The sequence below is a fragment of the Girardinichthys multiradiatus genome, chromosome 13, assembly GCF_021462225.1.
Source record: "Girardinichthys multiradiatus isolate DD_20200921_A chromosome 13, DD_fGirMul_XY1, whole genome shotgun sequence".
Lineage (NCBI taxonomy): Eukaryota > Metazoa > Chordata > Actinopteri > Cyprinodontiformes > Goodeidae > Girardinichthys > Girardinichthys multiradiatus.
The window spans coordinates 21,861,494-21,887,381 of record NC_061806.1 but is presented as its reverse complement, the minus strand read 5'-3'; the positions used below and the strand labels follow the sequence as shown (position 1 = coordinate 21,887,381).

Sequence of the window (25,888 nt, the reverse complement as noted above, 5' to 3'; positions counted from 1 at the left end):
AAGAAGAGGAAAAGAAGAAAATGTGTATAAGTAATCACAAAACACAAACATAAATAGAAGAGATTTAACCTAAAGTTTGGTGGTCATTTAGCAGGGTTAGTAGGCTTTATGTTTTCTCATGGTGACTTGTAACACTAAAGTAATATATGTCAACAAATCAGTTTTGTTTTATTGTCTGCAGCTCCATGTTAAAGTTTGAAGCAGCTGTGCTGTCCTGAATGGAGCATCTTCACCTCCACTGAAAGTACAGAACATCCAGGCTGCTTCATTTTTTGTTGGGGCTTTTACCACTGTACACAAAAAGGTTGTTATGTGGCCCTCTGTTTATATTTTTAACAGTGTAATTGTGTAAAAACTAAATGCGTTCTGTGGTCTAGCTCTAATTTACACATAAAACTCATGCGGGTTTGAATATCTCAATACTTTGCTATGATGAAAAATTGTGATCACAATAAAATATTAAATATACACATATGTGGTGTTGTGTTCTGTATTGTAGTTTTCCCTAGATTTGATTCAATTATATATATTGTATATCTCCAAGCTTACTATTTGATATACAGTACAGACCAAAAGTTTGGACACACATTTTCATTCAAAGCGTTTTCTTTATTTTCATGACTATGACTATTGTAGCTTCACACTGAAGGCATCAAAACTATGAATTAACACATGTGGAATTATATACTGAACAAAAAAGTGTGAAACAACTGAAAATATGTCTTATATTCTAGGTTCTTCAAAGTAGCCACCTTTTGCTTTGATTACTGCTCCACACACTCTTGGCATTCTGTTGATGAGCTTCAAGACGTAGTCACCTGAAATGGTTTTCCAACAGTCTTGAAGGAGTTCCCAGAGATGCTTAGCACTTGTTGGCCCTTTTGCCTTGACTCTGCAGTCCAGCTCACCCCAAACCATCTCGAGTGGGTTCAGGTCCGGTGACTGTGGAGGCCAGGTCATCTGGCGCAGCACCCCATCACTCTCCTTGGTCAAATAGCCCTTACACAGCCTGGAGGTGTGTTTGGGGTCATTGTTCTGTTGAAAAATAAATGATGGTCCAACTAAACGCAAACCGGATGGAATAACATGCCGCTGCAAGATGCTGTGGTAGCCATGCTGGTTCAGTATGCCTTCAATTTTGAATAAATCCCCAACAGTGTCACCAGCAAAGCACCCCCATGCCATCACACCTCCTCCATGCTTCACGATGGGAACCAGGCATGTAGAATCCACCCGTTTACCTCTTCTGCGCCGCACAAAGACACGGTGGTTGGAACCAGAGATCTCAAACTTGGACTCATCAGACCAAAGCACAGATTTCCACTGGTCTAATGTCCATTCCTTGTGTTCTTTAGCCCAAACAAGTCTCTTCTGCTTGTTGCCTGTCCTCAGCAGTGGTTTCCTAGCAGCTATTTTACTATTTTTCTTTCTGCTCTCGGTGGAGGAGGACGCTTTTTCTCTGTCTCCCGCACCCCTCCCATATCTGCCCTGCTTCAGCTCTGTCTTGTCTTCTTTTTGGAGCCTCTTTTTGCATATCTTCCAAATTCTGAGTTATGGATTTGGTCAGCTGGTTTCTCAATGCAACTGATCAAATTATCTCGAGGAGAAGACAGTGAAGGAGAGCCCAACTTGTCCGGACTGGGCGTTTTTCTCTGGATACACAATGGACTCCTGGCAGAAGTGGAGGATTGTGTGTTTGTCGATGTCAGTCGAGGATGTGGAAGATGTGTATATAATTGGATGTTTGATATCAGGATTTCTGCTTTTGTAGTCAGCGGTTACCTGGCATATCGAGAAATTCGGAGAATGTCAACAGCTGTTCTGGCAATTTTGAGACTGCCTGGCATGTGTGATGGGATCTTCAGGGCGATCAACACTCAGACTGAGATGTTATGTGAGCTGAATCGCAGACTGGATGTGATCCTTACACAGGATCGCAGGCAGGTTGCGGTTCGTGGACTCAGGGGTGAAATGGGATAAATCTTGGAGAAAGTTGTTCGCTTGGATCTGGCGAAAGACCAGGAATTTGGCTGTTTGGATTCGCCTTTGAGAAGCACCAGCGAGACTCTCAAGGCTGACGGAAAATTAAGAGTCAGCCTAACCCAAATAATTATTGTTTTTCAGAATCTGGCTCCCCTGCACGGCCTTGATGGCTGGCAATCTTCAACCTCTCCTGGAAGTTATGTAAACATGACGCTCTGCTCCCTCTGCCCCTTCCCTTCCCTGAGGACATTTGTGGACCTGCTCAGAACTTTGTGGCCGGTTGATGAACATTCCAACGTACCATCAAGGACAATGGCCTCTGTGACAGTGCTTCATGGACTTACTTGCACACACTCACTTGCACACACACACACAAATGCTCAAGATAAACATATGCACCCCTCACACCACCTTCACCATTCCCAGCATGATGTTGTTTTGTAAACTTGTTGCTTCTTTGTGCTGAGGTTTTTTGCAATCTCAAACTGTATCCTGCTAAGGATAAAGTGTGAAATATGATTTTTTCCCTCTTCTTACCTAATGTGGTCTCTTTTCTCATCTAGCAAGGGCAGCGCCTGTGAGTGGGCAACAAAGCCTCGGTGACCCGTCCCCCCCTTGTCTTGTGTCATGATGTATGTTTGAATGGGTTGTACTGGAATTCTAATTTCCCCTCGGGGATCAATAAAGTATCTTTGAAATGAATTGAATTGAATGAAGGCCTGATTTACACAGTCTTCTCTTAACCGTTGTTCTAGAGATGTGTCTGCTGCTAGAACTCTGTGTGGCATTGACCTGCTCTCTAATCTGAGCTGCTGTTAACCTGCGATTTCTGGGGCTGGTGACTCGGATGAACTTATCGTCCGCAGCAGAGGTGACTCTTGGTCATCCTTTCCTGGGGCGGTCCTCATGTGAGCCAGTTTCTCTGTAGCGCTTGATGGTTTTTGCGACTGCACTTGGGGACACTTTCAAAGTTGTGCCAATTGTTTGGACTGACTGACCTTCATTTCTTAAAGTAATGATGGCCACTCGTTTTTCTTTACTTAGCTGCTTTTTTCTTGCCATAATACAAATTCTAACATTCTATTCAGTAGGACTATCAGATGTGTACTGTATCCACCTCCTGCACAACACAACTGATGGTCCCAACCCCATTTATAAGGCTTGAAATCCCACTTATTAAACCTGACAGGGCACACCTGTGAAGTGAAAACCATTTCAGGTGACTACCTCTTGAAGTTCATCAACAGAATGCCAAGAGTGTGCGGAGCAGTAATCAAAGCAAAAGGTGGCTACTTTGAAAAACCTAGAATATAAGACATATTTTCAGTTGTTTCAGTTTTTTGTTCAGTATATAATTCCACATGTGTTAATTCATAGTTTTGATGCCTTCAGTGTGAAGCTACAATATTCATAGTCATGAAAATAAAGACAACTCTTTGAATGAGAAGGTGTGTCCAAACTTTTGGTCTGTATTGTACATCATAGTACAGTGAAGTGTAAAAGCTGAGTGTGATGCTTGCTAATATTCCACCCTAAAATCAGATTTAATGTGGCCTTTTGTTGCTTTGAGCACCTGCCCCTTTGGTGGTCTCTGCACAGCCCTCCTTCTGAGATATTTTAGGAAAGGGGAAAGTACATTTTAGGTGTGTGCTTTGAGCAAATAGTAAGAACTGTGGGGGCTTTATTAGATTAACAAAACATAATTGCTTTTTATCACTCTCAGGGTAATTGGCAGTTGTATCATTTATTGTATCTTTCTTTAAAAATAAATGTTATCGCGATAAAAAATGTGATTTATTATGATAATAAACTAATTAAAATCGAGTTTATTTTATATTATATATAATCGATAATGTTTGTGAACCACAAAAAACAAACACTATGGTTGGAAGTGTTACTTTTGCTATTTTCCACTGTTGGTTCCACTAGGGCATCAATAAATATCAATATACATAAAAGTATGATTAGATGCGGTTGCTGTGTGCTGTTTTGTAATCCATTGGATTACTAAATGTAAGTGGTGTATTGATGTAGCCTGTTTGATAATCAATAAAAGTTGTTAAAAACTGTTTAGAAAGTGTCACAATCAAATTTTTTTCTTCTTTTAAATAAAACAGTTAACTGTATTTTAGTATATTTTTTGGTAATGTCAGTTAAAAGGGTTAATATATAGCAAGGTTAGGAGAAGATATGGTGTCAAAAGGTTTCCATCACTAATTCCCTATGGTCTCTAGAGTCAGTTTAAGCATCTGGGGATCGGGTCGTCGAGGTCTCCACCTGCATCCGCTGACCGGATCCTCTTTGCAGGCCCGTCCCACCATGAGGAAGTCCAGGGGACGGCCCAGGACAAGCTGGAGGGACTATGTCTCTCGGCTGGCCTAGGAACGCCTTGGGCTCCCGTGGAGGAGCTGGAGGAAGTGTCTGGGGAGAGGATAGTCTGCCCCCCCCCCAACCCAGTTCTGGATGAAGTGGAAGAAGATGAGTATGACATTTTCTATGGTTCGAGTTCTTTTAATGAGATTTCCCTTCACTGTTTACAATAATGACACATAATTATTGTGTGAAGACTAAATAAATCCCACCAATCACTCTTACTAAGGTAGAATGCAGGCTCTTCTAGATACCTAATATCTAGTAATATCAGCTTGTTATACACCCAGTTAATACAAAAGAAAAACAACAAACACAATAAGCCCTTAAAGACTACTAATAAATTCTATATTGTTGCCAAGTATCAAAATCTAACTAATAAATAAATAAATATTGGCTATAATATTGTTATAACTGCAATAACATGTCATATTATAGGGCTGAAACAATTAATCGGATTAATCGTGATTAATTAATTTTTGAAATAATCGTCAACTAATGTAGTAATTGATGAATCGCTAACTGGAGTGTATAGACTCTAAAACATGCCATGTGGTGAAAGAACAGCACACTAATAATAACACACTAGTAATTAAGCTGTACAAAAAATATATACATTTTGCATTTAAGATGAAAAACCATCTTTGTCTGTAAATATGCTCTATCCAGAAGTCCTCAAGTGGCATAGCTTTAGCTTCACCTGGTTCAAATTCTGTAAAAAATCTCCTATTGAGAACCTCTTGCTATCTGACTGTTAATCAATTAATCAGGAAAAAGTCAACAGATTAATAGATTAGTTGCAGCTCCAATGTATTACCTTGCTTTTGTGGTTTAAATAAATGCAGTTAGACGATGCACATTTTGGTGATTATATAGGTAATTGACTCAAGGGTATAATCCAGTGTGAATCTCATACCATGCCTAATGATGCCTGTTTGCAATTTAGTATAATTTCATTTTTGCTCAATTACAAATGATCCCTGTTGTTCTCAAACTGCTTTCACTAAAAAAAAAAAAAACCTCTGGTTGTGAATCCCTTATGTACAATATAAAGTGTAAAAGTAAGGCAGAGATCCAATAGCTATCCAACAGCTGCTTGAAAGTATAAAAGAAATTAGTTAAAATTTAATCAGAGGTTGTCTTCCCAACAAAGTTGTAGGTGTTCTCTACAAAGATTTCCAATGACAAGAATGATAGAAAAAAAGGATGAGTCAAAACAGCTATAAATAAAGACAGAAGACAAGGGTAACAGGGTACAGTCTGGAGTCATACTTTAGGAACACGGTATTCTACTGAAAGAGGAAGTACAATCCTCTATGTGACAAAAACGTATGACTACCACGAATTTTAAAACCGCTGGGACTAAATCAAGTTCCAAATAAGTTAAATTTTCTAAAGTTAAACTAACAAGGATCACAACACCTAAGTCACTCCAGCTGCGCCCCGTTGTGTCAGAAACCAGATCTAATTCTCACAACACCACCACAGCCAGGATATCCTGTTAAACGACTGTGCCAGCACCATGTAACAGCTCAAACATGCAGTCAGTCGACCTACTGCAAACGTCTCGGCCACCTGAGGTGACATAAAGCAGCTTTACCACTCCCTGTGAGCACGCGCCAGGCTGAATCTACTGTCTCCCTTCAACAGGTCTGATCATAAGGTGAAAGAGAGACAGAACGAGCTGCTGAACAAACCCCCGAGTGCAGTGATGTGATCAGGAAGAGCATGCAGACTGAGGTAAACAAGTGAGTCAGAATCAATTAGAGGTCCTTGGATAATGTTCTGCGAAACCCAGTTAATCACAACATTGGAAGCTATAAAAACTAAGAGGTAGGAAAAAAAGAAGATAGCTGCCAAAAGTAAAAAAAATGCAAGGCAGAAATTAGGCCCGCAGGAAAACATGCAATCCATAAAGAGCATTTGTGGGAATCCTCATATTACCTAGTAATTACTTTCCAATAAGTATGCTCTTTTTCTTACACACCGCACTCCGTTTGTTTCCATTCTTCAAATCATGATACCTCAAAGATCAAACCCTCTAAGATCTCATGTGTCTTTAACATAAAATACTTCTACGCTCAAAATATAGAAAACTCACATATTGGATCAGTTGAAAAGCACATGAAGTCCACTTACAGACTACAACTACTCCAGAATTTGCATCTAAACGTAAAATTGGAGTCCAAAGATGAAACACTGTATAAGAAAGTAGATCAAACTGAACCACCACACCCTGAGGCCTACTGCATCCTGTGTCGCGTGAAGAAAACACAGCATAGATGTGAAAAACTCACCCCGCAAAACTTGACAACCAACAGGACAGCGAGGTTTCCTCAAAATCAACCTGCTTCTCGAGGATGCGACCGCTTTGCAGCAGAAAACAGTGAAAAGCTGTTTTATCTAAGCAACTTCAGACTGACAAAGGGCTTTCAGCATCATAAGCCAAAGGCAAGAGCTCCACAACGGTTTGTGCAGCGCTTTGGGTAGAGGAAAAGAGCAACTAAGAGGGTTCTGAGAGACACAGAAGGAGGAAATAGGCGTTTGTTGAGAAAGAGGAAACAGATTTGTTGGTTAAAAGGCGGCAAAGTTTAAAGAAGAAGAGACTTAAAGAAGACGCTGATAGAGTAAGAAGTAATAATTCACATACATTAAAAAAAGACTCCCCAAAAATGTAACATCCATAGAAACTAAGGCCAAATTAAAATCCTTGCAAAATGCAATGTGCATGTAGGTATTTTTAGCAAAACATACTTTTCAATGAAGATTTCAATCACCATTCAGTCAACACAGCTCACACCTCCACCTCTATCTCTACCGCAGATACCGCAGAGTCCGAGCAGTCTAAAGCATTCTGATTTAGATGGTTTTATTCTGTCACAATGATCACTTTTATTGAGACAAAACTGATAGCCATTTCAGACTCAGCACGCTATTCGTCTGTGAAAGGGACACAGAAAAAAACAGATGTTTACTCCACCCAGGATGAGGTAAGCTTTGGTTCCTGCAAGCCCCAAAAATGCAAACATTCAAGATATTTCCTTCCAACATTCCCCGAGAGAATCTTTTTTCTTCCACTACAGCAACACCAGTGAAAACAAACAATCCAGGGGAAGAAAATTATCCCCACTAAGGTTTAAAGTCAACTGAAAAAATTTGACAAAGCAAACAGAGCGTGATGGGAGTGGAGCTGTACTGTAGTCAGTAATTCAGGCGAAAACAAATTTAGATGTTATTATGACCTTAGGAAATAAATTCCATGGATCTAACTCCTTACGGCAGAATCTAGTCTTAAAGCCCTCCCGGCGTTCCTGTTAAGCACCTGACTGCAGGCTAGGTACCCCAGCACAGAGCATAACTAAATTACCAGATAATAAATTACTGTACTGAACTGCCTTAAACAGCACTGTCAACATGTTTACCTAGATGTTGGCATCTGAGCATTTATGACTAGGGCTGAAACAAGTAATCTGATTAATCGATTATTGAAATGATCGTCAACTAATTTAGTAATAAAATAATCATTAACTGGAGTATGCAGACTCTAAAAAATGCCATTTGCTGAAAGGACAACCCATTCAGAGCAGTAAATAAGCAAAAACTGTACAAACAATATGAACATTTTGTATTTAAGATAAAAAAAACATCTTTGTCTGTAAATATACTCTATCCAGACCTCCTCAGATGGCATAGTTTTAGCTTCACCTGGATCAAATTCTGTAAAATATCTCCTATTAAGCACCTTTTACTATCTGATTATTCATTCATTCATTCATTGGTTAATTGAAAAAATAGTCAACAGATTAATAGATTAGCAAAATAATCATTAGTTGCAGCCCTACTTATAACTGGTACCTGGACATGCCAGCTGCGTAGCTTTGATTCTTACTCTTCATACAATCTCAATCCACAACTGATTGCACTGGTGTCTGAGCCCGTGAATTGCACCCAAAAGACAGACGGATTATCTACATAAAAAGCTGTGCAACGACATTATGGCCATAAAGACGAGCCTCTCTTTAACACATCTCAACCTTTCATAAGTCGACCACTTGACTCGTTCACCTTTGCCCTAACTGTTGTGCTTACATGGTGAAATGTTTACTTATTTAGTGCTTTAATGGACGTAATGACATCTCAATTTAAAACTACAAGTCACATTCAACCACTGACACACACATGCACTCATACACATTTATAGACTTTTATGCAGATTGGTAGACAAGATGGTGTTCCTATGCCAACATAGGGTAGTTGGGGGTAAGCAAGCAAACTCACAACCTCTCAATAGGGGAACAGATAAGATAAGATATACTTTATTGGGAAATTTGTATTGGGCAGTAGTACAGCGACTGCAAATAACATACAGACACAGTATAAAACAAGACCAAGGCAAAATCACGTTGTGATACAGACATACAACTATAATGTAGATGAGTGAAAACAGCCCCTTTAGCTATAAAAGGGGTTTGCCTGTCGTCACTTCACACCTTCTCAGCTTGTTAATAGCTCCCTTTGATGGATCAGGGTCATAAGAGCAGCTTGCACCAACCCCCCATGTCCCCTTGCTTCCTTACATCAATGAAATGTGTACAAGGTGTCTTGATCCTGAAAGTGCCACAAAACACAAACAGTCTGTCTGGGATTTAATACAAGCTACTCAGGCTTGTAGGTGTGCGGTGTGTCATAGCTTTGTTCATAACGGCTCATTATTTCACTGTGTAAAATAGTGTCACAGCACACAAACTATTCATTAGTCATCAAAGACTCTGCTCAACGGTGCCTTGTTTGTTTGCCATTGTTTACTCCTGAGTCAGGGTTTAGTCTTTTCCATTTTGTTTTGTCCTACTTTGCCCTCACTGTTGTCTTTAAACATGTTGGTTTTAACTTGCTGAGACAGAAAAAGTAAGAGGCTTTTTTTTTGGTGTTTTGTCCTTGTGGGATGCTGGTCATTTTTCATCACTTATTATTTGGTACTTGCGCAGTTTTGGTCATTTCACACCCAAGTTTTTCAGCTAGGAGAAGAAGCAGATTATTTTAAAGTAATTTTCTCTAATTTACTCAAGGGCTACAGTAAGGAAGGAAATAAATAAATAAATACAGTGTCTTGCGAAACCATTCGGCCCCCTTGAATTTTCAACCTCTTGGCACATTTCAGGCTTCAAACATAAAGATATAAAATTTAAATTTTTTGTGAAGAATCAACAACAAGTGGGACACAATTGTGAAGTGGAATGAAATTTATTGGATGTGTCAAACGTTTTTACCAAAAAAAACAAACTGAAAAGTGGGGCGTGCAATATTATTTGTGGCCAAACAGTTTGATTTTGGTTTCATCTGACCAGAGCACCTTCTTCCACATGTTTGATGTGTCTCCCAGGTGGCTTGTGGCAAACTTTAAACAAGACTTTTTATGGATATCTTTGAGAAATGGCTTTCTTCTTGCCACTCTTCCATAAAGGCCAGATTTGTGCAGTTTACGACTGATTGTTGTCCTATGGACAGACTATCACACCTCAGCTGTAGATCTCTGCAGTTCATCCAGAGTGATGATGGGCCTCTTGGCTGCATCTCTGATCAGTCTTCTTCTTGTTCGAGATGAAAGTTTAGAGGGACGGCCGGGTCTTGGTAGATTTGCAGTGGTCTGATATTTCTTCCATTTCAATATGATTGCCTGCACAGTGCTCCTTGGGATGTTTAAAGCTTGGGAAATCTTTTTGTATCCAAATCCGGCTTTAAACTTCTCCACAACAGTATCTCGGACCTGCCTGGTGTGTTCCTTGGTCTTCATGATGCTCTCTGCGCTTTGAACAGAACCCTGAGACTATCACAGAGCAGGTGCATTTATACGGAGACTTGATTACACACAGGTGGATTCTATTTATCATCATCAGTCATTTGGGACAACATTGGATCATTCAGAGATCCTCACTGAACTTCTGGAGTGAGTTTGCTGCACTGAAAGTAAAGGGGCCAAATAATATTGCAAGCCCCACTTTTCAGTTTTTTATTTATTAAAAAGGTTGGACACATCCAATAAATTTCATTCCGCTTCACGATTGTGTCCCACTTGTTGTTGATTCTTCACAAAAAATTTGAATTTTATATCTTTATGTTTGAAGCCTGAAATGTGGCAAGAGGTTGACCAGTTCAAGGGATCCGAGTACTTTCGCAAGGCTCTGTAAATATTATTTGTCAGCGGGAGTTCACTAGCAGTTATTTTAGTTTAATCAGGGTTCATAATTTCTTATTTTATTAGAATCAACTGACCCAAAACAGAAGCAGAACAACAGTTGAAAACAGGGTCTAATATAAACTTGCCAGTATGTAATATACTATTAAACTAAATTATACACAATATGTAAGAATTTTTTATGATTAGTTATGTTCATAATTATTTAAAATACTAAGCTAACAATAAAAATAGGTAAAAAAGGATTTGTTTACAGGCAAAAAATGGAAGAGTAGAGATGAAAGTGTGGCTATGAATGTAGAGTAGAAATTGACAAATTGGTGAACTTGACGCAACGGTCGTCCTTTTCTTTTAAATTTTGTCTGTATAGTGCTTTTATGGACTTTTGGCTTTTGCTTGGTTTGGTTAAGTTTTACCCTGGTTGGGTTTGTCATTTTAGTTTATACCATACATTTGCACATTCACGCTCATAAATATGCACACCCTGGTTGACCGATTTATTGACACTCACATACCATACTTTAACTGCTTGAGTTGATTATTTTTTGTTAAATCTAAGTTCCTTCAATAGAAACAAAAATAAATATTTCTTAGCTATGGCTTTAGAATGCCTTAAAGATAATAATAGTATATTAATGGAGATAGGTTGTAACATGTTTTACAATAATACTGTTCAAATTAATTAATTAGAAACTATGATTTAAAAACCTAACAGTGAAAATAGCAAAAATGTATGGTAAATCTTGAGCTTAATGACAAAAGGCAAAGAGGTTTTATATGTTGTGGTGAACTCTGAAGATGTTTAAAAATTGTATTAAAAAAACTCAAGAAATGAGAATTTAAGAAGACACGAGCTGCCCTCTTTCATATGAACATGAATCCATCCACAAACTCTCAAAAGCAGAAACCTGCAGTCAGTTGGTGCAGACTCAAAGTAGTTATTATGATATTTGATTTCTGAGAATCTAAAACATTTTGCATGATTGCAATTGATTCTTAGAAAAGAAAATTGTGCATTTTACATGAATTTTATGCAGATTGTTTAGTTTGTACTCCCTGTAAATTCCTTGTTTGTGCACAAAAACTACAATAGCTCTGCATGGATCCTATGAGGATCAGATTACTTTCTGGCGATAAGGCCATGCAGCATGAATAATGATTTTTCTCATATGGAGAGTATCTGAGCTTTAAACATTAGGTGCATACTAATAAGCAGTTAACTCTGCCTATTTATCATCACAGACCAGGAAATACAACCTGAGTAATAACCAGAATAATTCTCTGTTATTTTTGTTTGTATCACTGAAGAGAAGCTATTATCAGGGAGCCGTGGCTCTGCCTGCAGCCTGCATTATGATTGCTTGTTTGTATTGTTGGTATTTTGGGAATGCAAGCTTATGGTTGCACTCGCCCCTAAATGGCTCTGGATGACAGTGTCAGTGGAGAGACAAAAATGTAAAATGCAAATGCGTGTCTCAAAAAATGTCAGACAGAAACCGACATGGGTTGGGTTTCATTAACAGCTTTTTCCTTTTTTTTGTTTTTCTTAAAACAAATTAATCTGTTCATTTGCACAGTTTGTTTAAATTATATGATATATGGAAGATACATGTACCCTCAACCTCAGGGGATCATCTATTATTTAAAACCACATCTGGATGTATTGCACTTAGGACAGGTTTAACTTTAAATCATCATTCCAGTAACAAACAGAAGCTGTCTGTAGTTCTTATAGTAACTAAGAAGAACAGAAAAATGAGCAATTTCTTTTGTTTCCAAACTCCACATTAACCCAAACACTTCTCAAATAAAAGTGACCACATATTACCCTGCACCTCAAAGCAAATCAGGCTATAAAAACTTACAAAAACTTCATATGACTATAATTGCTCTCTCATACGAAATAAATAAATTTAAGTTGTTTGGCAGTATTAAAACACAAACCCCTCTGGGTCTCTCAACAAGGACTCACTTGTTTGAGACCATTATATTATAGATCGCTGTAATTCCACTGAATAACATCTGGGCAATGAGACCAGAGCATTATTCACATCCACCATAATGCATGTACAATGGCTTGCAAAACTGTCCATATCCACTGAACCTTGTCATTTGTCATGCTACAGCCACAGACTAATATACTTTATTCTGATTTTCTGTAACAGACCAACACTTTTGATGGTTTTCAAAAAGAATTTTAATTTGAATTACTGAAAAGTGAAGCATACATAAATACTTAATCAGAGGTTTGTAAATTTGTGAAAATCCGGATCATGTTTAAAGCAGGGTATGGATATAAAACAATGTTCCTGGTTTTTCAGGATCTCTTAGAGCAATATTCAATCAATCATCCAAAATATATTAAGAGCATGGCACAATCACAAACGGCCATCAACCTTTATTAGCTTTAACCAGAGAAAATTCCCATGGTAACTCTGGGAGAGCTACAAAGATCTGGAGCTCAGGTGTGAGAATCTTTTGACAGAGAAACTTTTAGATGTACACTTTACAACTATGACCTTTAAGAAAGAGTTGTGAGAACAAGGTTAGTGTTGAAAGAAAGCCACAAGACATCCCCTTTCCAGTTTGCTACATGTAGGAGGAGACAGAAAACATGAAAGGAAAGTGCTATGGTCATATGCAAAGTGCTCCATGTGGCAGAAAACTAACACTGGTCATAACCTTAAACACACCATTGCCACGGGAACACATCATTGTGGTAGTGTCATGCAGTGCTGATCCCATTCTTCAGCAAGGACAGGCAAGCTGGTCAGAACTGAGCCAGAGGTACAAGGATTTAAAGCATATTCATGTTAGAATGGCCCAAGTCAAAATTCAGGCCATTAATTCAGTTGAGAATCAGTGGGAATATTTGAAAACTGAAAAGAAGAACTGGATAAGAACATGAAGAACTGGAAAACTATTTAGAACTGCAAAGCAGGTCAAGACTTTCTTCCCAAACGATTTCTGGGAGTTGTCATTGTAGCAAACGTGTGAAAAACTTTCAAAATTTTTTATATGATAACAATTCTAAAAACTATGCATCATTTTCCTATTCACCTTACAATCATAGGCAACTGGTTGATGTATCCCATACAATTCCAATAAGTAAGTTGAAATTTGTTGTTGTAACATATTTGACATATATGACATATTGTACAAAGTTTTATAGTTTGGATGCTTTACTTTTTAAAAGGCACTATAAGCTGACCTTAAACTGAATCTTGAACAGGCACAAAAAAATTCACTGGGTCAGATCTGAGGAAAAAAAGCCTGAATAAGATGAGATATACTGAGACACAAGATGGGATTAGAATTTGCAGAAACACATAGAACAGCAAACCACTGTAAATCCACTGTATAACATCAGAACAAAAAAACAAGGTTAACATCAGCATTAACAAACCTCCATATTCCAAAAAGGTAAAGCATGACCACATAACACTGCATTGAAATCCAATATAAACACATTTTCTGCATTAGCAGGATAGTTTTATTCTTTTTTCTTCTTTACAAAAAAGTGAGCAAAACATTCTTCAAATTCCATCTTTCATTTGATGTTAACCGTCATAGAGTGACATGGAAAGCAAAGAGCCACAAGTCATAAACATCCAAACCGCTAACTCCAGCACCTACTTAATTGGACCAAACACTCCTGGGTGTACCTTGCAGCATGAAATGTCAAGCAGGGTTTTGCCAGGGTCTTACTTCCCACAAATTGTGCAAGTATCGTCCTATTATTGCAAAATAATCACTGAATGTGTTTACACAGGCTTGAGTGTTGCTGTCTTACAGTGCTATTACTAGAATACTGTTTTTCATAAAAATGCATTAATCTTGTGTGAATAGACTAGACAACATGCAAAAACAAACACTTATTCGTTTAAATATCTAGTGGATACCATCACTAAAGTCAGTTTAGCTTAGTTCAGTCCCCTGGACAGTTTTATTTATTTTTTTCCCCGTCTATAATACGAGGAAAAAGCTGAAAACTAATATGGAAATTATGCAAATGTCAGGGCAGAAGAAAATGATATAAATCAATGTCTATAGTTCAGAGAGGGAGTCATTAATATCAATATAAACATACTAACATCAACTAAAATGACTTGCTCATGTCAGTGAGTAAGATGGAAACACAAGCAGAAAACCTGCTAGACAAAAAACAAACACTTATCAATATTTATATTGCCTTTTCTGTTGTATTTAAGTGTATTACATACATTCATTGTCATATTTCTTCAAAAGAAAATTAAAATAATTTATTGCTACAGCTTTTAAAAGTTTCATCATATCTTACATATGATTTATGATGCGTTTAATGAGAATGTTAGTGAAAGTGACTACAGTGTCAGGAGGTTTTTCCAGGGTTATGGAGCACAGTTATTCAATGCTGTTCCTCCTCCACATGTTGCTGCCTGCTGGCTAAAAGTAGACCAGTATGCTTTTTCCTCACTTACAGGAAAAACATATTCAGCAGTTTTGATAAATCTCCAGTGAAGAAAATGTGGATACTAAAGATGCATTACCCATCACCCTTATTAGCTATCCTGTTTTAAAATACGTTTAGCAAGCTACGAACCATATGTGTTTCTGAAAAGCAGACAGCAGGCTGGGTGCCAGAGCAGATAGGCTGACTAACCAGCTCATATCAGCTTGTTATGTTTGTGTTAGTCTATGAAGAGCAAAACACCAAAAAGGGCTCATATTCTGGACATATTCTGCTAATCTCAAAGGCTGACTAGTTCCAAGACATTGGAAATGCATAAATACCTGGTGGTGCATTAGCTTGTTCAAGGAATGCCTAAATTCCCAGCAGATAATGTTAACCACCTTTGTGACTTCAAATTCAAAGTCAAGCAGACATTGGAAGGTCAATATCTATTTTCACCTCATTACCCAAGCATCTACACATATTCTATGGCCCTCAAACGATGAAGGGGTTGAAATACTTAGCTATGAAGTTAAAAACTCCTTTAATAAACAGATACGTCATCAAGTATTGCAGGTTACCAAACGAGAAGCACACATTAGCATACAAACACCAAACCTCTGATATCATAATACACCAAACTATGTTTCTATTGTTGTGACATTAAAATATTTCTAACAGGAAGAAATATAAAAATGTGTTGCCTATTTTCTATGCTGACAATGATCGGTGCATATCAAACTACACAATATTGTGTGCTGTGTTAAATATTTAAATTTAAATAATCCAATACTATTTTTACTACTTTTAAATTCATTAGAATTGAACCAAAAGTAACATAGTGAAACAATAAACATGATGTTACCAAAGGGTTTATTTTTCAGCCTGTAAGAATAATTTTTAAGAGAAAATAATAAAATTGTTAAGTCTATGTGCAAACCCAGCTCATTCACCTCCAATTTCAAGTGTGCCGTTACAAAATCCCCACATTTATTGCCATTAAAACTTTGCTACTTTACCCTCACACCACATCATATCCGCATTAATGTGCAGACAGTAGGGTTAGGGCTGAGAAAGAGGGATAAGGGTTGAGCTATACCTTCCATATGGTGATTTTTGGGTAATCAAAACAACCATCTGGACAGATCCTAAAGCATTTCTCATGAATGAACAATGTGTCACTATGTCTCATTATCCCCCACGGATTCATCGCAGTGCAGGATCATTTTAGATGTTTAAGGGCTTATAAAACATAATCCACACCATTATACACGAAGTGTATATTTAAAACCCTGTCCTCTTCCAGTGTGCATAATTCAAGAGTGTTGCGTAAGGTGACTATGATACATGTTGTTTTCCCTCTATTCCCCTGCTACCAGAAAAACAATAGGTCATGTGCTCTGTTCAAACCCAATGTCTTTCCTCTTTGGATGCAAAAATAACAGGCCATCCGCCCACATTGCATAACTCAATATCAGTCAGCATCGAGGGCGGCAATGAGAGCTTTAAAACCAAAAAGAGGTGCGCAATTAGTTGTTTACCCTGGAAGCCTTTTCACTGTCAGTGAGAAAAAAAGTAGAATGAGCGCGAGTGTGAAATAGTCGGAGAGCCCACAGGGTTAGTGAGTCAGTGACGATATGACCCTGTGCTCTCAGGCTTCTTGAGCCTGTTGGAAGCAGCATAATCAGGTCAAACACCTACTCTCTCCACAGTGTAATTCTGTCAAACTGGAGAATATAGTAGGACTGACTTAGTGGAAGGTTTGAATCAGTGGCCAAGAAAGCTGATCTGAAACAGGAAGCTTTTATAACGGAAAGAAGCACAAACACACAGGATTCTTAAGATGACTGGAAAACTATGGAATTTGAATTAAGCATTTTCTGGATATAGATACGTGTGGAAAAAGAAAACAAAGCAATCAATTTATCCATCTGACCATCCATTCACCAAATTGTCTACTATTTGTTTGTCTATTGCTTCATTCATCCATGCGTCCATTCATCTGTTTTCTGTCCATCTGTTTGTTTGTCCATCCATTCATGTTTGTTCATCCTCAGTCCATCATCCGTCCATCCCTTAATCATTTGTCCATCTAACCAATGAGCCATGTTTGTCCAGCCAGCCATCCATCCATGTGTTCCCATCATCTTATCATATGTCCATCCATCCACCAATCCATTTGGTCATCACCTTATCTGACCATCTATCTATCTATCTATCTATCTATCTATCTATCTATCTATCTATCTATCTATCTATCTATCTATCTATCTATCTATCTATCTATCTATCTATCTATCTATCTATCTATCTATCTATCTATCTATCTATCAATCCATTCACCTGTTTCATTTTCATCTGTCCACCTCTTTGACCATCCATCTGTCCACCCATTCATCCATTTGTCCATTCACCTTTTTGCCTATCATCCATCCATCCAGTCTTATTTCAATCATCCATCCATCCATCCATCCATCCATCCAGTTTTTACAGGCTCCATATTAAAAGCAATGCTACAATATAAACATTTGCCATAGATCCAAAGTTAACTTTTGTATTAAAAAAGGGCTATGTTCTATGGAAATTTGAGTCTGGAAAAGTACAAAGTTCTTATATAAAAAAATGTGTTGAAGTTAGCTTAAGGAAGTCATATAATGCACATCGACAACATAAATCGAATTACCATGAATATTCTTTTGCTCAAGGAGTCTGCAATTCCAGTCTTCCCCAGAAGGGAATTCTGAGACTGGAAATCTGTATAATTCTGCAAATCAGTGATTACCAGCTACATCACAATTGTTTGCCTTTTCTTGCATGATATCCAAGCACCTAAAATCCTTAGTATTGCACCGAACAACCATGATGTTGCACCAACTACTATTCAAGCCTTTCCCTGCCGAAGGACACTGAATCCATTTATTGTTAAAAATGTGATCTTGGTTCAAACATGCCTCTCTTGTTTCAAAACTCAGAAGTTTGTGATGCACAAAGCATTAAAGTGCTTCACAAGTAGCAGAGAACAGGGGGAGAGAGGGGCTCCTTTCTGGGTGATCACCGCGGACAATGGTGATTAAAGCCTCTGGGGCCACGTTTCAAGGAACAAGTCATCCTGAAAGAGTTCATTGGACCCCTTCATCTGTGTGCATTTGGGTAAAAGGGGGTAAATAAAGTGGGGACGGTAGCAATGAAACAAAACCTCCCTGTCAGGTCATGTGACTAAGGAGGGGATAGATGGTGCATTTTGGTTGGTTAGAGAAGAAAGTCATGGAAACAAGTCTGTAGTGCCATTGTCTCTCTGTGAGGCCTGTATGTATATGTCTGTGTATGTGTGGCTGTGTTGGAGTAGGTGGGGAGTGCTGTATCCTTAGGAAAGACCACCAAAGCATTGTTCATTCACAACCAGGAACAAAAATAAAATGACTCCAACATGAAGTGACCTTGACTATTTCTAACTATTTCAGAACAGCCAGTACATCAGAGCATCTCCTTTACACCCCCTCTCAGTCAAAGTGGGCGCATTTCAGAATCACCGTTTTTAAACATAAACTGACCTTTTTTCTATTTATCACTATGCAGCCTGGATTATGAAACTGAGAGAGAAAGAAAGCCATAAAGGCAGACATTAAGTTATGATGACCTGCAGTCCCACACTAATGTGTGCGACCAATCAAACTATGTTCCCGCCGGGCAAATCAATACCTCTCCACTTCCATATGCCGGCTACTCTGGCTCATACAAACTCTCCCACAGCAACAAAAATATCTCCCCTACAAAAGCAGCGATTGTGTAATCAAATTGCTTTCTGGTTGGTTCTTAAAATAGGAAGAAATTCCTGAAAAACAGACTTCCATTCAGTCTGCTTTAACTGCCTCGGATCATTGAATTCAACAAAGTCAAGTGCAACAATCTACCAAGTTTACCAAAAAAGCCTGAAGTTACACTTCCTCAAAAAAATGCTAAAATTACAACCTAGACAGCAGGAGGAGAAGAATGTACCAGACAAAAGGAAAAGATGCACACAAGCTTTTCCCAGCAAACAACACTGCTCTTGAGGGGTATTCCTTTAACTAGATAATCGCTGCTCATCAGCAACAAGGCGTTGGCACAGCTAATCAATGAAAACAAAAAGCCCTGGTGCTATGGGAAAAATAAACCAGGCTGCAAAATGAGCTGTGCGGTTTCTTCCGAGCAGGCAATGAGTCTCAGAATAGAGATGTGGGGATTATGCAAGAACAATGCTGGAACTGAAGGCTTAGTTTCACTCATTTCAGAGAGAAAGCATGACTCTACACTGCCTGACAGCACGGGCAGCAAGGCAAAGGAAACGAATTAGCGTTTGGCTTCATACCACATTGTCAAAATGACCTCAAAGAAGGGTGTTTGGCACAACTTTTTAAAACCATGCTCCATGCGGGAGGTGTGTATCATGTTGAAATGACATATCACACAGAGCCTTGCATTTTTTTTTACATGTTGTAAAGTTACAGTCACAAAGTTCACTGTATCTTTTTTGGGATTTTATATTGAAAGACAAACCAAAACAGCAAATAAGTACCTCAAAAGTGTGCCAATTCAGTGCCACTGTTTCAGAAATCACTTAATTAGTAACTAAGGTCCACCTCTGTGTCTCAGTATAAATTTGGCGTATCTCCAGTCCTTGGAGGTCTGTGTCCTGCAACTTTTAGCTGTGCTTTTGCTTTAGCCTGAATCAAATAATTAGACCAATAGCAAGATGGCGCCGCAGATGGTCGCCTCGGCGTGTTGGTGCGCATTGTTTTGTTTTGTTTTTTGCTTTAAAACGGTCTTCTGTGATGGTACCCGGAGCTCTCTCACCAGAGAAGAACTCATGAACATCATGGCTACTACACCAGAGGAGTTATTTCCAACTTTTCTGCCTACTGCTCTGGAATATTTGGACATTCTGGTCAAAGGTTCCGCTCACCTTTGTTCACGCGGTGAAACGCCGGAAGAGAGGGAAACGGGCTGGGGTGCTGGTACGTCTTCGCCAGCGTGGACTACGAACACCGTTACCTGGAATATTTCTCTCTAACGTGCGCTCACTTCCCAACAAAATGGAGGAACTACAACTGCTGTTGGGGAAAAACAGGGACTTTTATTCATCGGCAGTTTTGTGCTTCACGGAGACGTGGCTGTGTGGATTAATACCGGACTCTGCGCTGCAGCTGGCAGGATTCCAGCTCTATAGAGCGGACAGAGACACGGAACTCTCCGGCAAAGCGAAAGGTGGAGGAATCTGTTTTTACCTCAACAGTGGTTGGTGCAACGACGTGACAGTGATTCAGCAGCACTGTTCTCCAGACCTGGAATCCTTCATCATAAACTGTAAGCCTTTCTATTCCCCCTGTGAGTTCGCTTCGTTCATCCTGGTCGGTGTTTACATCCCGCCGCAAGCTAACGTGCAGGTCGCACAGCGCATGCTCGCCGACCAGATACTGAGTGTGGAGCGGACCAACCCGGACTCCTTAGTAATCGTCGCTGGTGACTTTAACAAAGGTAATCTCACCCACGAACTCCCCAAATATAGACAGTTTATAAAATGTCCGACCAGAGAGGACAACATTCTGGATCACTGTTACACCACCATCAGAGACGCTTATCACGCCGTCCCACGTGCTGCACTGGGCCAATCCGACCATATCATGGTCCACCTGATTCCTGCATACAGGCAGAAACTAAAGCTCTGCAAACCTGTTGTGAGGACGACAAGGAAGTGGAGCAGTGAGGCTGTGGAGAGGCTATGGATGCACATGGTCCTCAAGAATGGTTCGGTAGTCCTTGGCAGTGACGCGCCCATCTAGCACAAGTATTGGGCCAAGGGAATGCCATGATATGGCAGCTCAAACCATCACTGATCCACCTCCATGCTTCACTCTGGGCATGCAACAATCTGGGTGGTACACTTTTTTGGGGCTTCTCCACCCCGTAACTCTCCCGGATGTGGGGAAAACAGTAAAGGTGGACTCATCAGAGAACAATACATGTTTCACATTGTCCACAGCCCAAGATTTGTGCTCATTGCACCATTGAAACCGATGTTTGGCATTGGCATGAGTGACCAAAGGTTTGGCTATAGCAGCCCGGCCGTGTATATTGACCCTGTGGAGCTCCCGACGGACAGTTCTGGTGGAAACAGGAGAGTTGAGGTGCACATTTAATTCTGCCGTGATTTGGGCAGCCATGGTTTTATGTTTTTTGGATACAATCCAGGTTAGCACCCGAACATCCCTTTCAGACAGCTTCCTCTTGCGTCCACAGTTAATCCTGTTGGATGTAGTTCGTCCTTCTTGGTGGTATGCTGACATTACCCTGGATACCGTGGCTCTTGATACATCACAAAGACTTGCTGTCTTGGTCACAGATGCGCCAGCAAGACGTGCACCAACAATTTGTCCTCTTTTGAACTCTGGTATGTCATCCATAATGTTGTGTGCATTTCAATATTTTGAGCTAAACTGTGCTCTTACCCTGCTAATTGAACCTTCACACTCTGCTCTTACTGGTGCAATGTGCAATCAATGAAGACTGGCTACCAGGCTGGTCCAGTTTAGCCATGAAACCTCCCACACTAAAATGACAGGTGTTTCAGTTTCATTGTCCAACCCCTGTACATATACACACAAGTGACCTTACAAGAAAATATAATGTGGGATCAGTCCAGGTATGCATGGTGTTTTTTCTGGACTGTCAAGTGTTTATCAGAGAAACAGCCTGGGGGAAGAAACTGTCTCTGTGGTGGCTGCTTTTAGCAGACAGGGCTCTGTAGTGCCAACCTGAAGGTGAAAGCCAAAACAGTTTATATGCAGGGTGTGTGGGGTCTGCAGAGATTTTAGCTGCCCTTTTCCTGACCCTAGACCTGCATACGTCCTGGATGGAGGGAAGATCAGCCCTGATGATTCTCTCTACAGTCCTGGTTGTTTGTTGCAGTCTGGACCTGTCCTGTTTTGTGGATGAGCCAAACCACACTGAGATGGATGAAGACAGGACAGACTGAATTATGGAAATGTAGATGACCAGCAGCTCCTGTGGAAGACTGTACTTCTTGAGTTGCCTCCGGAAGCACAGTCACTGCTGGGGAAACTATCACAACTCTGATAAACACTGAAACAAGAGCTTCTGTATCAATGATACTCCCCATGTAAGCCCCTGTTCTCCACTTCATGGCACCAAAATAAGAGGACCGTCCAGTTGTGAGAGAGGTGAGGGTTGCGGTCACAAAAAACCAGGAGGACAGATACTCCGTGTTCTATGACTTTTTGCATAAGTCATAGAACATGGACCCCATATTTAAAGCCCTGCCACATATCGATGATGATGAGCGAGAGAGGATATTCAACGGCCTCGTATAAGAAATGATGACCAAACAAGTAGCGCTATCGTATTGTTATGATCTAATTAACTTTTTAATTGAAATTATAATCTTAGTAACTAAATTTTTTTACCCCTTTGTGTTGTGTGCAGTCTGAGGATGTCACCGAGATAGCAGCTGAGTCTTCATCTTCAGGGAAATCATCCACCAGATAACCCCCAGCTAAGAAGTCTGTTTTGACTGAACTCTTTGGTGAACTTTTCCAGGGACAGGTGGGAAGTAGTAAGTCCCTTCTGGAGCAGGTCCAAGAAGAGGTTCGTACGTACAGAGCTTCAGGGTGTCCTTCCCTTGAAACTGACCCTCTCCTTTAGGTGAAAAGGCAATGAGGCCACATTGTCATGCTATTTCATGTAAAAAATGTTTTTATTACATTTTCTTTTCCAGGGGTTTCTGGGGTGCTGTATGTTTTTATTTACATAGATATAGAAAAAAAAACTTTATAGCTGGTGCTGAATTTGTATCATTTGCAAAATATATTTTGGTTTGCCATAAACGTCTCACTGCAGTACACATTATATACATCTCTACATGGAAACATGGTCTCCACTTAGCTAAATGCAATAGCTCAGAGGATTACCATCTCTACTGAAGCATGTAATAATCAAAAGGCCATGCCACAATCATAACTCACCGATTTATAATCCGCTGCTGCCTCTTTAAAATTTGTGAGGACCTAAACTTGTGCCACTCGGCACATTTTTGAGAACATTAGCTCTATTTAAGTGCCAGTTTGACCGTCATTCTGTCCAGCTTTGAATGCTCTATCCCCTGTTGGCTTGAGCTAGCCCAGATTGAGATGTGCATAGATTCATAGCTATTTTTACCTGTCCTACTTGAATTTAATGTAGCATATTTTTAGAAGAGGAAGTCAAGCACCACAAAAGCCTATTGAACTTCTAAAAGGACAAAAAATAATTTTAAAAGCTAGAGGGTGGAAACAAACTGGGTGCTATAGTGTTAAACTTTTATAAGGAGAGAAATAAGCTATTAAGCAAATCCTTCCTCCATTAGTGTGTGGCTTTAAAAGACTTCTGGTAATCCGAAGAACATTATTGTGGAGGGAAAGATAAATGCCTACATCAACACACACACACAGACACACACTCACAGAGCTGTTTTAATATATGAGAGATCAAATAATAGGTCTCATGTGACCTTATACCCTGATGAACCCAATTTAAGGAGTACACAAGAAAAATGACTCTGTATATTACACCGTAACTACAGAGGCTGCACAAACAACACTCGTTTAATTAGGATAGGACACAAGTTACTGGTGCTGCAATTATGTTAGCACTGATGACTATCATCACAAGCGTAATAAGTACTCTATGAGAGCACTAACGTTATGGACTGCATGGTTGTTGGATTGTAAAAAACATCTGTCATAGCAAACTAACTGTGCTAAGGCACATGTAAAATCTGGTGTGTGGCCTCACCAGATTTAAACTCCACAGTATTTCTCATCAAAGAGAAATTGCTGTCAGTATGACTTCACCCGGAGAAAAACATCTAAGCTATCGATGTACTGGCTCAGGATGTAACAGTGAGTGTTTCTAGTTTGATAAATATTTGTATCTATGTTATTTATCTCGAAACCACAAAGGAAGTCGTTTGTGAGTTGCCCTGTTGTGCTGACAGTGGGTTACATAAACAGTGAAAAAGCCCTTATCACGTTTAAGGGCCATTTATACTCTATGTTAGAGACTTTTGTTCGTCTTATTCCTTACTTTGGTATGTACTTTTAGTCCATCATAAGGGAACCTACGAATTTGTACCCAAACGCAACAAACAAAGCAATACCACCAGTAATTGTGAGAGATGTGTAATGTAGTAAAGCTAATGTGTGGCCAGCAAAAGAACAGAAAATAGGAAAAATACATAACATAATAGTTTACCATCAGTTTTAAAGGGCAGGGCTATTTCACTGTTTTTCAAAGCATTCGAACATCTCTAGCTGAAAATATAAAATGCCTAGGCTATGTTCACACTGCAGGTTAAAATGGCCCGACTTCTTTGCCAATGTGATCTTTTCTGATTTTTTTGTGACCATCTGAAGAGCACAAATCTGAGCTTTTAAAATCCGACTCAGTCCAGTAAACCTTTGGTATGACTGAGAGGAATTTAAGCTTCAATCACTGCTTTAGCCATGCTTGGGATCTTGTTTTGAATTTAGATGTAGTTAATGACTGTGTTATTGCCACCTGCTGAATACAACAGACTATGAGGTCTGAGGCAGAGTTCTTTAGCTGCGGCCTCATTCATTTTTACCATTCAGGATGGATTGTTTGAAACACTGGTTTTTAAAGTTTGAATCAGGATCCCACAGGTTTCAAATCAACACCTGTTGGATCATTAGATCCTCCTCAAAATAAACAATATAACAGTGATAATGTTGAACCACCATATCTACACTATAAATGCTGCAAGCATTTTGTGCAAACAAAATGTTTCTTAGTTTCCCCCAAATATTGTCATAGCCTCATCTCATGAATTCTCCTGAAATCTGTATCGTGTATTGTCCTGTCCCGTGGTCCGCATGTGTTGTTAAACCCTCCTATGCATAGAAGCACAAGCTGAGTGTGAAGCTGGATTGTGTATCTGGTCTAGGTGCAATGAAAGGGTCCAGTCACTTCACAGATAGGCCATCCACTCGCTCTGACTGGCACAAGTGAGTGGGAACAAAGGAGTCACTGTGGCTGCCACACACACTCCTCGTTACATGTACGCTTTGGCCTGCCAGCTGTCTCTCCGTCCCTTCCATCCCTCCCATATCCACGCACCTCCGCAACCCCTCCCCACAACCCCAGCTGTGGTTATACATCAAACACCCCCTTAATTCGATGTGCACACACAGGCCAACCTGCCCTCTGCAGTTCCAGAACCCAGTCACACCAAAACCCTGCTCCCCACTGTACTGGTGCGTGCTCTTTGCCTCTCTGCCATGCTGAATGACTGGCTGCCTGCTCCGTTGGAGGCACAGTGTTTTTCACCAGCTCTCAACCAGTACCAGTCCACCACACACAGCCACACATGAGCTCATGCTCTCTGAATAATATGGTGGAGCTGGTTTTCTAAATATTTTCCATGCAAGCTGTTTTCCCTTTATTATTTTTAAATGCTGTCTCAGAGATGCTTGCTCTTGTCTGCTTGGTTTATTTTCCTTACCCTTCCATGTCACGCATGGTGCACAGGCTCTCCACACAGCCCTCCCTTCCCTTGACAGATGCCCCATCTCTGGCCTCACCCTTTAATTTACAAGCCCTCAACTTTCGACTCCCTGCTGCTTTTCTATTAATTGTTTATCCTGCGCAACTCATACCTTCCCTTGCCTATATTTACCGACCGACTGACAGGCTTCATACCCGAGTGGTCAGTCATATGCAGGTGCCAGCTCTCCTCCACCCAAACAGTGTGGTGACTGGCATCTGCTAAAAACCCTTTCATCCCTTCTGCAGCGAGCTCAAAACCACTCGCTGGCCTATTATTGTCAAGTTAAAGAGTACGACTGTGGGTGGGGGCT

General features: G+C 39.8%; 1 protein-coding gene across 6 annotated transcripts in view; it reads right to left on the bottom strand.

Moving 5' to 3' along the window:
- Positions 1-25,888, bottom strand: part of elmo1 (engulfment and cell motility 1 (ced-12 homolog, C. elegans)) — a 137,847-nt gene that overhangs the window by 95,829 nt on the left and 16,130 nt on the right. The window contains exon 1 of one of the 6 annotated variants that reach the window (XM_047383641.1): positions 6,651-6,840. The exons of the other annotated variants lie outside the window; for them this stretch is intronic. The gene's annotated coding sequence lies outside the window, so the exon portion shown is untranslated. Of the gene's footprint in view, positions 1-6,650; positions 6,841-25,888 lie in introns of those variants that run through there. 6 annotated transcript variants of the gene reach the window in all.